General features: G+C 37.8%; 1 protein-coding gene across 12 annotated transcripts in view; it reads left to right on the top strand.

The window, feature by feature from the left end:
* The window catches only part of LOC148653624 (alpha-(1,6)-fucosyltransferase), a 409,984-nt gene that overhangs the window by 139,812 nt on the left and 257,161 nt on the right, over positions 1 to 13,011 (top strand). For 3 of the 12 annotated variants that reach the window (XM_088648870.1, XM_088648867.1, XM_088648864.1), the window contains one exon: positions 3,044 to 3,098. The exons of the other annotated variants lie outside the window; for them this stretch is intronic. The gene's annotated coding sequence lies outside the window, so the exon portion shown is untranslated. The remainder of the gene's footprint in view (positions 1 to 3,043; positions 3,099 to 13,011) is intronic. 12 annotated transcript variants of the gene reach the window in all.

Raw genomic sequence — 13,011 nt, forward strand, 5'->3', positions numbered from 1 at the left:
ATAAGAAATGGAATACAGATCTTGTCAAATTATTACAGAGAGGTTTTGACTAGTAAAGTAACTCGTCTGTTAGCATTGTAACTCTCTCAGTGAATGAACATAATCTTATAAAGCTTTTACTTTTTTTTTATTTCCAAAGTTTAAATTTAAATCAAAGTTTATTTATCAAATGCACAACAATACAGCATGCAGCAGTAGTTGCTGGCAATGAAATTACTTTTCAATGAGCTGGGGGGGGGATAAAAATAACAAAATTAAAGTAACAAAAGAAGGTTACATAATGATAGATAATAGTGCAATAGAAATTGAATAAGATAAACTCTTATAGCATAGAGCTGCTATGTGTCCAGGGTGTATGCAATACATTATGTCCAAGTAGTGCAGTATGCCGAATAAAATGAAAACTGTATGTTCATGTATCCATTACGGGTGATGGATACACGCTGAAGGAATTTATTGTTCTGATTGCCTGGAGGTAGAAGCTGTTCCGTAATCTTTTGGACTTTGACCGAATACTTCGATACCGTTTACCTTATGGTAAGAAAGAAAACAGTTTATGACTGGGATGACTGGGGTCCTTTAGAATGGACCTGGTCTTCTTAAAACATCTAGCTGAGTAGATATCCTGGATGTTTGGTAGCTCACAGCCGGTAATGAGCTCCTCTCACTTCACCACCCTCTCCAGTACTTTGCGATCCTGGGTGGAGCAGTTCCCATACCAGGCAGTGATGCAACCAGTCAGGATGCTCTCAATAGTACACCTGTAGAAGCTGGCCTGGATATGTGACGGCATGCCGAACTTCTTTAGCCTGCGGAGAAAGAATAGGTGCTGCCGTGCTGTTTTGACAAAGATATTGGAGGGTCCAGGTTAAGTCCTCTGTGATGTTTACTCCCAGGAACTTAAAATTGCGGACCCTCTCCACTGCAGTCCTATTGATATAGATAGGTTTGTGACCTCCTCCCTGATGTTTCCTATAGTCCACGATCATCTCCTTTGTGTTACTGATGTTCAGAGAGAGGTTGTTCTCCTGACACCATTCTGCCAGGGTTTCAACGTCCTCCCTGTATGCAGACTTTTCATCATCTAAGTTTGCGGACAATACAACAGTCATCGACCTGATCACAAAAATGGAATTTGAGTTATGCCTGGTGACACAATCATGGGTAAATAAGGAGTAGAGGACAGGGGTAAGCACACAGCCTTGGGGGCTCCAGTGTTTAGAGACCCTCACCACCTGCGGACGTTCTGTCAAGAAGTCCAGGATCCAGTTTCAAAGGGAGGTGTTCAGTCCCAGGTCCTGGAGCTTGATAACAAGCTTCGAGGGCACTATGGTATTGAATGCTGAGCTGTAATCAACAAACCGCATTCTCACATATGTTCCATTCTTATCCAGGTGTGAGAGGGCAGTATGGAGGGCAGTGGTAATAGCATCCTCTGTTGACCTGTTCTGGCGATAAGCAAATTGCAGTGGTTCTACGGTGTCAGGCAGTGAGGAGGTGATGTATGCTTTGACCAGCCGCTTGAAGCACTTCATGATAATTGATGTGAATGCGACGGGGCGGTAGTTGTTCATGCAGCTGACTCTGGGTTTCTTAGGAAAAGGGTGGTTTTCTTAAAGCAGGAAGGAACTATAGACTGAGCTAGAGAAAGATTGAATATGTCCAAGAAGACATCTGCCAGCCGGTCTGCACATGCCTTCAGAACACGGCCAGGGATAGCATTAGGACCAGGAGCCTTGTGTGGATTGTTTTTTTTAAAAACTTTACGCACATGTACTCTGGATATGATCAGTGGATGTTCACCCTGGATTTCTGGAATCCTCCTGGCTGGATCTGCGTTACTGACCTCAAACCGAGCATAGAATGAGTTGAGCTCATCAGGAAGTGAGGCAGACTGTTTTGTGATATAGCTGGGTTGCATTTTGCGTAGTCTGTTATGGTGCGTATACATGTATACTCCATATGTTCCATATGTTGGAGCCGTGATAATATGACTCTAATTTAACTCTGTAGTTGTATTTAGCTATTTTGATGGCTTTCCTGAGGTCATATCTGGATTTTTTGTATCTATCCATATTGCCAGAAATGAAAGCGGCTGTCCTAGCTTTAAGTTTGGCGTGTATCTCGCCATTTACCCACGATTTTTGATTTGGGTATTTGCGAACAATTTGGGAACCATGTCTTCAATGCATTTATTGATGTAGCCAGTAACATAGTCCACATGCAGACTGATATTATTTTCGGCAGCTTTGCAGAAGATCTGCCACTCAGTGGTAGCAAAAAATTGACTTAATATAAAATCCGATTTATCCGAGCAATGTTGAATGGTGTATAACACTGACCTCTCCTGTTTAAGCTTCTGATTGTAAACGGGAAGTAGCAGAATGGAGGTGTAATCAGTTTTGCCGAAAGGAAGTCAGGGGGGGGCTTTGTAACCATCCCAGAAGTTCGTGTAAACGTGTTTACACTTATCCAACGTGTTTGTTCCGTGTGTCGGGCAGTTGATGTGTTGATATAAATGAGGCATTGTTTTCTTCAAGTTCACACCGTTGAAATCCGATGAATGCCCGCTCAGGATGTGTATTCTCATGTCTGTTAAGGTGACCGTGTAATTCATCCAGTGCCCTTGTGAAATTTGCCTGTGGCAGAATATACACCACTGTGAGAACTACCGATATGAACTCCCTCGGTAGATAGAAATCATAACATTTTATTGTCAGATGTTCAAGATGTGTAGAGCATTATGTTGAGCATTATGTTGAGCATTATGTTGAAATACGTCTGTGCACCAAAAATTGTTTACCATGAAGCATACCACGCCGCCTTTGCTCTTACCTGAGTCCAAAGTTCTGTCCTGACGGTGAATAGAAAATCCCCCCAGGAGTATAACAGAGTCCGGAACAGACGGGTCAAGCCAGATTTCGATAAATGCTAGCACATTGCAGTTCTTGATGTCCCGTTGGAAAGCAAGCTTTGCTCTCAGTTCATCTTTCAATTTCAAATACTCTCATTGTATTTGAAACTGAAACTGCTTTTTTTGCAGATAGAAAGCCTACTTCCTAACTATAAATCTTGAACCTTGGGAGAGTAATCACAAGGTAAGTGAACTTTGCTAAGATGTATTTTTACAGTGTAATAAAAATCTCTTGCTTGACCAGCCCATGTTAACTGTACCTCCAGCAGAGGTACAAGCGAGGAAACTATTAGCACATTTTGTTATCCAGCCCTCAATTTTCTAACCAATTTAGCCAGTAGAGAGTCACAGTCACAGAGAGCCAGAGCCTCTACTGGCAAGCAACAGGTCTAGGGCAGAATACACCTGGTACACCAGTCCATTGCTAGACACACACAGAAATGCCCACACTCACACCAGGGCTAATTTTCCCAGAAGTCAATTAACCTACCAGTAGGTCTTTTGACTGAGGGACAAAACCAGAGTACCCAGTGGAAACATGAACACTGGAAGCACATGCAAACTCCATGCTGATAGCACACCCCAGGATTCAAACCCAGGGACCCAGAGCTTCAAGGCAGCAGAACTAACCACTGCACCACCCGCTGCCCACATTTTGATATATATTATATTTTTATGTATTCAGTAAATATTTTCCTGAATGTTTTGCAAGCATTTGTGCTAGATTTCTAGGTTTTCTAGAAATTTGGAAATATAGATGAAGAAATGGATGAGATGCAGGTTGTCAAATATTTATAATTATCATTTTGGAGTTGAACCAAATACATGAATAATAGTTTACAGCAATTTTTTAAATATCGAAATGCCAATTAATTTCTTTTGGTAACCAACACGAAACCACAATTCATAAGATTGTTCATCATCCTTTCTAATGGTTATTGCACAGTAGCAAAAATTATATGAGACCTGTTCTGATCTTGTTCCATAAGGGTTACTGTCAAGACATTTTGCTTTCTGTATTTACAGTAGATTCAGCCTTGACTTAATGATATGTATGGGCATGTTTAGCATTATTATGGTATCCTGTACTATGTCTGGCTACCATACTGTAATGTACAATAATATTATCTCAAAGAATGTAATTGGTAAAAGGTAGACCATGCCAAGAGCAGTGATTTGCTATTCTATAATTCATACTCATTTGTTGCCTGATGTCATGAGATTTGAGAAGCTAATCAAACATGGTCCTGGTCAGTATTAAGATGGAAGACCTCTAAGGATTAATAGGATCCTGCAAATGGTGTTGGTGCTCCAGTAGGTGGTAGGTGATTTTACCTATAGAGGAGTTTCCAAACTGAAGTCCAAATATAATCACTAGAGACACTGTGTTTCACAAAGTTCCTTGCTCTTTGTTGAAATGTTAAAATGAGGTCCTGATTACTTTGTCATTCTAGAACATATGGCACTGTTTTGAAGAGTAAGGTTTTTAACTCTGGTGTTGTGGGACACCTGCTCTACTTTGGCCTTGTACAAACTGGCCTTCCTCCTAAAGCTCCTCCTTAATTCAGCTGATGAAGTAACCCCTGCCCACCCCATCATGATATTATATCTGCTGTATCCTAACCAGCTGTCAGTTATTGTTTACTTTTAGAGACATTACAAGAGGATTCCAACTTTCATATTTGCTGTGTGGTTTACAGTTGTTTGCTTGGGACAAACAAGAAGTGCAGGCATGGGGCCAGTATGGGCTACTTCATTGATAACTTGAGCAAACAGAGCCGGAGTGCAGAGCTGGGCAGCCTGATCGGTGAAGCGAGTGCTCCAGGGCACCGTCAGTTACAGTAAGCCATCTGACAGGGGATCAATCCGAAATCCGAGGAGAGAGAGAAGAGACATATTTGTGCAGGGAAATCAAATATTTATTTAGTAGCAACAAACTGCAGGGAGTGCCACATTCAGCTTGTTTAGAGCCTCTGTGCAAGTACAACTGTGTTTGTTCACATGTATTAGGCCAGGGGTTCTTAACCTTTTTGAGAGCGCGCCCGGTTGTATAAATGTATAAGTTGTATAAATTGTAAGCCTACTCGCTTAATAATGATAACAATAATATTTGTATTTATATAGCACATTTCAGACAATTTGTTGCAACTCAAAGTGCTTGTTGCAAAAAAAATAAGTTAAACTTTAAGCAACTTAAAATAAACAACAATAACACATTAAAAGAACCGTGCACAAACAATACAAATAACACTTTAATTTATATAAGAAAAGTCAAGTAAAAGCAAGAGTAAAAAAAACGTTTTGAGCTGCCGTTTAAAAATATCCTCAGAGCCAGCCTCTCTAATATGCATTTAGGAATACTATTTAACAGTTTGGGTGCATATAAATAAAAGGCTGCCTCTCCAGTCATCCTATGCATTAATTTTGGAATAATCTTTAAAAGTCGTGTACCTGTTACACTGGCCTTGATGGAATTTACAGTACAAACAGCTTAATCAATTACTTGTTTGAGTTCAGGGGCATTTTCTTAGCCACAAAGGCTTGTCTACGAATCATACAATGCGTCCACAAAACGAACTGAGTAATGCCCTGTACTTTCGTGACTAGACCACTGTGTTTGCCAGTCATAGCTCGTTCACCGTCTGAGCAGATTCCCACATACTTGTTCCAGTCAATTTCATGCTCATATAATAAAAGTTGATCGCCAGGGGCATGCTCAGGAAGAGGATGACAGAACAAAAAATCCTCATTAATTTCTCCCTCTTCAAAAAATCTGGTGTAAACAAGCATTTGTGCATCTCTGGAGACATCAGTGGTCTCGTTAAGTTGTGAAGAAAAATACACACTAGATTTTATCTTAGCGATCGCCTCCTCGTCCATGTCTCTTGCCATATGCCCAATGCTGTTAGACATGGTATCATTTGACACTGGTATCAATACTAGCTGCTCTGCAGTGCTTTTCCCACACATGATGGAAACCGTTTCCTTAGCGCACGGTAAGAAAAACATCTCACTAAACGTGTGTGGCTTTCCAGTTTTGGAAATCCAGTTAACTATGACGAAAGATGCCTGTAGTGCCTTCTGGTTCACAGTGGTGGCTTTTTGGAGGGTAGATTAGCTCCTCTTAGCTTTCATTTAAAAAAAAACTCATCCTATCTTCTCATTTTCTTAGTTTTTTTCTGTTCTGAGTTTTCTGCTGTGCATTTCTCCACATTATCTTTAGCTTTCACTCTTCCAGTGCCACCTATTAAAAACAATCCATTGCTAGGCTAATCACAACTATCTTGCGCAAAAGAAAAAAGTGCTACAAATATAAATGCAATCGTGGCCCACCCAATAGAAATTAATGTAGCGCCCTCACCGGCGCACTGTAGAGCACGCTGGGAGTTGTAGCCGGGGGATAGTCTGTATGTTCCCAGACTAATCACTAAGCCACCCTGCTAATGTAAATTGTCTTAACCATGCAGATGTATGTAATAGTTAATTGTTTGCTTCTGTTATTGTCCTTTGATGTGTAACCACCCTGAAGCTGCGTAAGTGTCCTGTTTACCACTCCAGTGCGTGTGTTAACAATTGGTTGATTCTGTCTGTTGCCTATTGTGTGACCCCCCAGGGATTAAGAACCCTGGTATTCGGTTAATCTAAATGGGAACCTGCTGCTGCTGAACAAGTTCTGTGATGTTTGATTAGATTTTTCTGTTAAATGAAATAAAACAGAAAAAGTGTAAAGGCTTAATGATGATAACTTGGAAACATCAGGTAATAACCTGTGATGCACAGGCCCATACAGTATGTCAGTGGATGAAAACATTCCTCTGTTTAGCAAGATTTTGACTGTCCACAATTATTTCATTAGACAATAAGTGAATCAGGTTTTTAGAAGCTCTATTTTGAAATGATTTGTAGTGAATACTGTTCATTTTCTAGTCTAAACAAAACAACAATAATAACAGTATTCTTACTTTAAATTGTCATCAGTTCAATCTGGCATGAAGTAGGACAAAAGGTTTGACTATATATTTATTAAAAATACTAAAATACAAACAGATCATCAAATCAAATCATCACATCAGTTCCTGTATTTAGCTCATGGTTTCTACATTTGCATGGGTATATTTCAGCTCTGTAATCTGTGAAATCGCGTTGAGATAGATCTCTGCATAGTTGTGAACTCCTGTGGATTTTAGATGGGGTGGTGGAAAAAAATAAATTCTTGATTGAATTCATGCAATGCATGGCAAATTGTAATTGGAATGAGAAGATGGAAATTCAGGGTTATAGCTCCTGTTGACATCTAGATATTTTCATCTATTTGTGTTACTCCTCTTGGCATAATTGTCTTGATTCTAGGCTGATTCTTTGCTTGTTGCTCCCCAGTTAAGAAGAACATGAATTCTTCTCATCTAGTTTAAATAGCTGATCTGATGTAAAGATCAATTTAGCAGCAGCTGCAGCTGCAGTAAAAACTAAGATGGGCAAAGTTGAGCTCATTTATGGCTGTAATAGATGTGGACTTAAATGTCCAGACAGCAACTATTCAGCACTTAAAATTGTAACTGATTTCAGGTTAAGAAAGAGGAGTAGATAGAGGTATTGAATACTCATGCAGAAAAGTTCAGAATGTATAGTAACCTTGCTGGAGGATTGGGTATATTGTGACAACATTCATAAAGCTGGTGTGTAGAGAGCATACAGAATAATTGGGGCTTGAATTTACAAAGGCCATGCCCTGATGTTAGTTTTCAAAGTTTTCCACTGGACGACGTTCACTTTTTTTAATTAAAAGGGCTTTTTTCTGGTTGGCCATTAGGCAATCTTGCCCCTGTTTGCTTGGATATGTTTTAGTCTATCAATCCAGTATTTCTGTTTCTATTTCCATTTTGCAGTATCAGCTTTGAATTTCACTATTGCTGATGGCACATTATATGTACAGTAAATAATATCTCCTAGTTCCTGCCTCATCTGCTTACCATTTTTATTGGGTGCTTTGTTGGAGTATTAAATAAATTAGAGTAAGTATACATTACTGCCTTTAATTTTGCTTTGGATAAAGCCGGTTGTACTGCTGATGAAACACTTCCGGTACCTTGGTGTTGAGATTTTCTCTTTGTTACATGCCATCACAATAAACTTCAGTAACACTTTTACAGTTTATCACTGATTTGAACAGATCGCACCATTTGGTTCTTTTCATGTTTGCGTCTGTTAAAAAAAGGAATGTACTTCCTCAATTGAAGCTTTTTAGTTCCAATTCCTCTTTCTTCACTTTTAGGGTGTCAGGATAGACTGGATATTTAAAATTAAATTCAAATGGAAAGGGAATTGACCGTGTATCAAATCTGTCACTCTGTAGCTTGAGAGATCTACAGGTGGCTTACCACTGCCAGACTTAAAATTGTTTTAATTATTGTAGTCCTTTCTTTTGAGCGCTTTGCTTCATTTAATATGGCCACTCCTGTTTCATACCCACCTGTAGAAAGTGTGGTCTCTCTATATAAACGTCAGGATTTTAATGATATGTATTCCCCTAAGAAATGGTGCTTTGGACCTATAATTACCTGTATATACTTAATGACAATTTGCCATTTAGTAAAAAGATTCACAAATTCTCAGAAGACATTGCCATCCTATTCTCCTGTTCTTCTTAATCACAGGCTTCTTACATCCAAACTATCTTTCTCTTCTCCACTTTGGAGAAATAAACAGAGATTCATATTCTAGCATATATTTTAACATTGAATGTATTTGCTTTCAATATTAACTTCCTTGTTCCTCATTTTGTTTTGCACTTACATCTTTGGTGTTCCCTAGTGGATGACGATTGCTATGCACCCAAAAATATAAGAGACTGGTTTCCATGTTTTGTGTTTTTTAGTTTTCGTGCAAGCCTTAAGCATTTGTTACTGTTTGGAAGAGGGATTTAAATAATACAGAGAAAGAAAGTCCCTGGTTTCTAAAAATTATGATTATCAAATGATTCACTTAAATTTTTTTCACAGAGAATAGTTGATCCATAGTTTCTATCACTGATTTCTGATCCTGTTTTAGCGGTCCTATGAAATTGAATTTGGTGGAGGCAGTTCTACATATAATGGGGATGTTGATATTATATCGTTTTTGTTATGTCTTTTATGAAAAAAATAAAATGAATTGGTTCAGAAAAAAACGTTGCGATTATGCAATGTGGTGTTTTGTTTTTATCACTATGTTAGATAGATAGATAAGACTTTATTAATCCCATAGGGAAGTTGATGTGTTACAGCAGTCCAGCCCAAGGCAAGCAAAAACAGACATCAGAATAGTTATAAAACAAAAGACAACAAAATAAATATAAAATAAATACATAGGTGTGTGCAAAATGTGATGATCATAGTCACTGTAAAAACAATAAAAATATGTGCAAAATGTGCATAGGTTTATACAGACTGATTGTCCAAAAAGTACAACGGAGCAAACATGCTGTCCATAGATGAGCAAATGAAGGGAGTTCAGCCTTTTATTCCACATAGGATTTATCCTATGCCACATTAGCAGACATTTTAATGCAAACCTAAGTTTGCTGCTGTATTGTTTCTGCTTGAATATCACAATTAATTAGGAGCCAGAATTTCAATTCTTTGACCCTGTGGAGTGTACATTACTGGCTTTAATGGCTAATGGTATAAGCATGTTTAAATAATGCATTGTACCACAATATCCAGAAGCGGTAGCTACAGCTTGTTGTGATTCTATGATTCTACAATCAGTAGCAAGACTCAATAAAATATTTTTCCACATGAATTTCATAGTTACAGAGTCTTACAAATGTATTCAGGCCCTTTCCACAGTATACGAATTTTGTAAAATTACAAAATGATACATACTCTGTGGTACAAACTTGATATTTTATTCAAAATGTGAATGCTCAATGTAAACATTTAAAGCATCAGGTCTTTCTGGGTAAGTCTCTACTTTCTTTGCAGACCAATTTGGTGAGTTGTCCTTTTGTCTTGGCAAAGTAGCTAGTGTCCTCTCAAGTGGCTTGGGAATCACTAATGCACAGCAGATTTCATGTCTTTCTTTCTTTTCTACATTCTTTCTATAAGTCTTTCTATTGTACATAGAATTTAAGTCAGCATTCTGACTGGACCTCTCAAGGACATTCACTTTCTTATTAAGCCACTCCAGTGAAGCTTGGGGTTGTGCTTTTAGTCATTGTTCTGCTGAAAGCTAATTTTTTAAAGATTTACCAGTGCTTTGTTCCATCTTCAGTATTTTCTCACCTGTCTTGACAATGTTGACTTTGTTGGGTCTGCATCACATATAATTGCAAATAATGCAATTTGGACAAAATGTTGTCTGACCACAAACTCGTTTGCTAAATGTTTGCACTATCACTTAAATGCTTTGTTGCAAATCCGAAATGTGTTTTCCATTCTGCCGTACAGGCCAGCATTATCAAATGACTGGGATATTGTTGACTTCTACACATTTTCTCACATCTTAATCGTCAATCAACCAACCAGTCAATAAATTTTATTTTTATATAACTCCTTTCAATACAGGGCTTACTTAAAGAAAAGTGCAGATGGAGCAAAGTAAGGGTAAATCTCAAGGCACTATATATACAATAAAAAACAGTACCGTGTACTGAATATACAATAAAATGATACATTAAAAGGTCACCAAAAACACATATGTTTTAAAATCAGATTTAAAACGTCAACAGAAGCTGCATTTTTAATATGGTAAGAGTATTTAAAAAATGAGATACTGGCGCTGAAAAAGTTCTGTCCCCTACCATATGATGTGAAGTTCTTGGAATGTTAAAGACCCTAGGACCAGTGAGCAAGCTGGGACATGTGGCAATCATAACTCTTGAAGGTACACAGTCTATCCTGTAAGAGACTGGTAGCCAGTGAAGGTTTTTAAGTACAGGAGAAATATGTTAATTTGGTCTTTGTGAGCACGTGATGAGTACTGTTCTGTGCATACTCTGATTTCTGTAGTAGTTTGTTCAATGAACCAGTGAACAAAGAATTGCAGTAGTCTAATCTTGAGAAAAAGAAGAAATAAAATAATCTCAGCCTTTGAACTTTTTTGCATTTTCAAAGTCACAGTTAGCCTCAAAGTTACATCACTAACAAGCTTCCTTCTTGCTTGTCTGCTTGGTTTGGAGGAACTGCCAGATTAATACAGTGTCTGGGTAATATAATATACATTTCACTTCAAGAAACCTTCAAGAAACCTTCACAGCAAGCTGATGGAGCCAAATGCTTGGCTGAGGAAAAGGATGGGTTGCAGGATGCCATTTTGACCTCTAATAACAGCTTTCTGATTTTACAGTTTCAGGCAAATGCAGTGAATGCATAACTGGGAATAAAGAGGAGTAGCCCCCACGAGAAAATAAATGTAAATAAATGAGCCAACAGTCATTTTAGTTTACTGTTTGCTGTGTAACTTTAGCACAAGACAAAATGGCACTTTGATATGTAGTATAATCATTTTACTATTTAAGGCATTTATCCTAACCATATATTAGTCCCTGCTTACAATATTAGTATAAATAATTTCCTAGACATATCAGCCATTTATAAATGTTTAAAACTTAACAAATAAGAAATAATATTTTAACCATCATCTGAAATAAATTAAAGAAAAAATCTGCTCTAACAGAAAAGTTTTACATAAAACATAACATACTGTACAACAGTACAGATGGTCTTCTAATGCTTTTGATGAGCCTCATCTTCTGGTACATTGTGAATTTTATGAAAATATTAAAGGGACTTCAGAATCTGATGAAAGATATATGAAGTTTACAAAACAGTTCACATATTTCACATATGTGAAATCTAAAATGTAATAATCTAAGTCCTAATAATACATAAAGGTAACCCGATGAGACAAATGACACAAACCATGATACTTTCAACAATGATTTATCCTCAAATGATTCAACATGTGGTATCCATATGTGACAAAGTATGTGAACCACATTGTTTTACATTTGGGATGAGATTCTTCTTTGAAAGCAGTGTTTTGTATCTGCCAGACATAACATTTCTAATTGGGGCCCAAAGACTTCTGTTTTTGATTTATCTGTACAGAGAATATTGTTCCAGGACCCTTGTGGATCATCTACAGTTGAGTTACAGATGATTAGACCATATAGACTTTAACAGAATTCTGTTGTGAAGAGCAGGTAACCAAAATTGTGTAATTGTTTTATATGACAGCGCAGGTCAAACACTCACCTGAATTGATTGGAACACCTGACTCCTTGATTGGAATACCTGACGCCAGTTACCCTCTTTTCAAGATGTCATTATCCTAGAGGTTCACATACTTTTTCCTTAAATTACCTAGATTGTTTAAACCACTTCTTCAGTAAAGATATGGCAACGTAAACTTTTGCGTATGTTGTTTGTTAAATAAGTCTTTATCATTATGATCTTATTAGATGAAGATCAGATCACAGTTTAGAAGCCATTCATGCAAAAAATCCATATAATTCCTAAGAGTTTACAAACTTTTTCTCGCAGCTGTACAGTATGTGGTGTTGGGTGAACTTGATGATCTGTTTGAAGAGCGGTGGTTTTCTCCTTACTATCCTTCAATGAACGCCATTGTTGTTCAGTCATTTTCTTATAGCTGAGTCATAAACAGTCACTTTAGCCAAGGTGAGAATGGTCTAAAATTTTGTGGATGTTACCGGGTTTCTTTTGAACTTTTCTTCACTTCCTTAATGATTTTCTGGTTTGTTCTTGGAATGCTTTTGGTAGGACGGCCGCTCCACGGTAGAGTGAATATGGTTTTGAACTTTCTCCATTTGTAGACTCTGACAAATCTCTCTGGTGGTGGATTGGTGGAGCTCTTAATCCTTAGAAATGATCTCGTAACTCTTTCTGGACTGATGAGCAGCAAGAACTCTTTTTCTGAGGTCCTCAGAGATTATGATCGTAGGATTACTTTTTTCCACACACTTGATCCACTCACAATGTTTCTGATCATTATATAGGGTGTGGTTTTCCAAAAGATTTACCTCATTATTTAATCACCTACAATTCCATTAATCGATGGTTCACTTATGTTTTCACATCACCTGTACCTTAAAG

The sequence above is a fragment of the Lepisosteus platostomus genome, chromosome 10 (assembly GCF_059453375.1).
Source record: "Lepisosteus platostomus isolate fLepPlt1 chromosome 10, fLepPlt1.hap1, whole genome shotgun sequence".
Classification (NCBI taxonomy): Eukaryota; Metazoa; Chordata; class Actinopteri; order Semionotiformes; family Lepisosteidae; genus Lepisosteus; species Lepisosteus platostomus.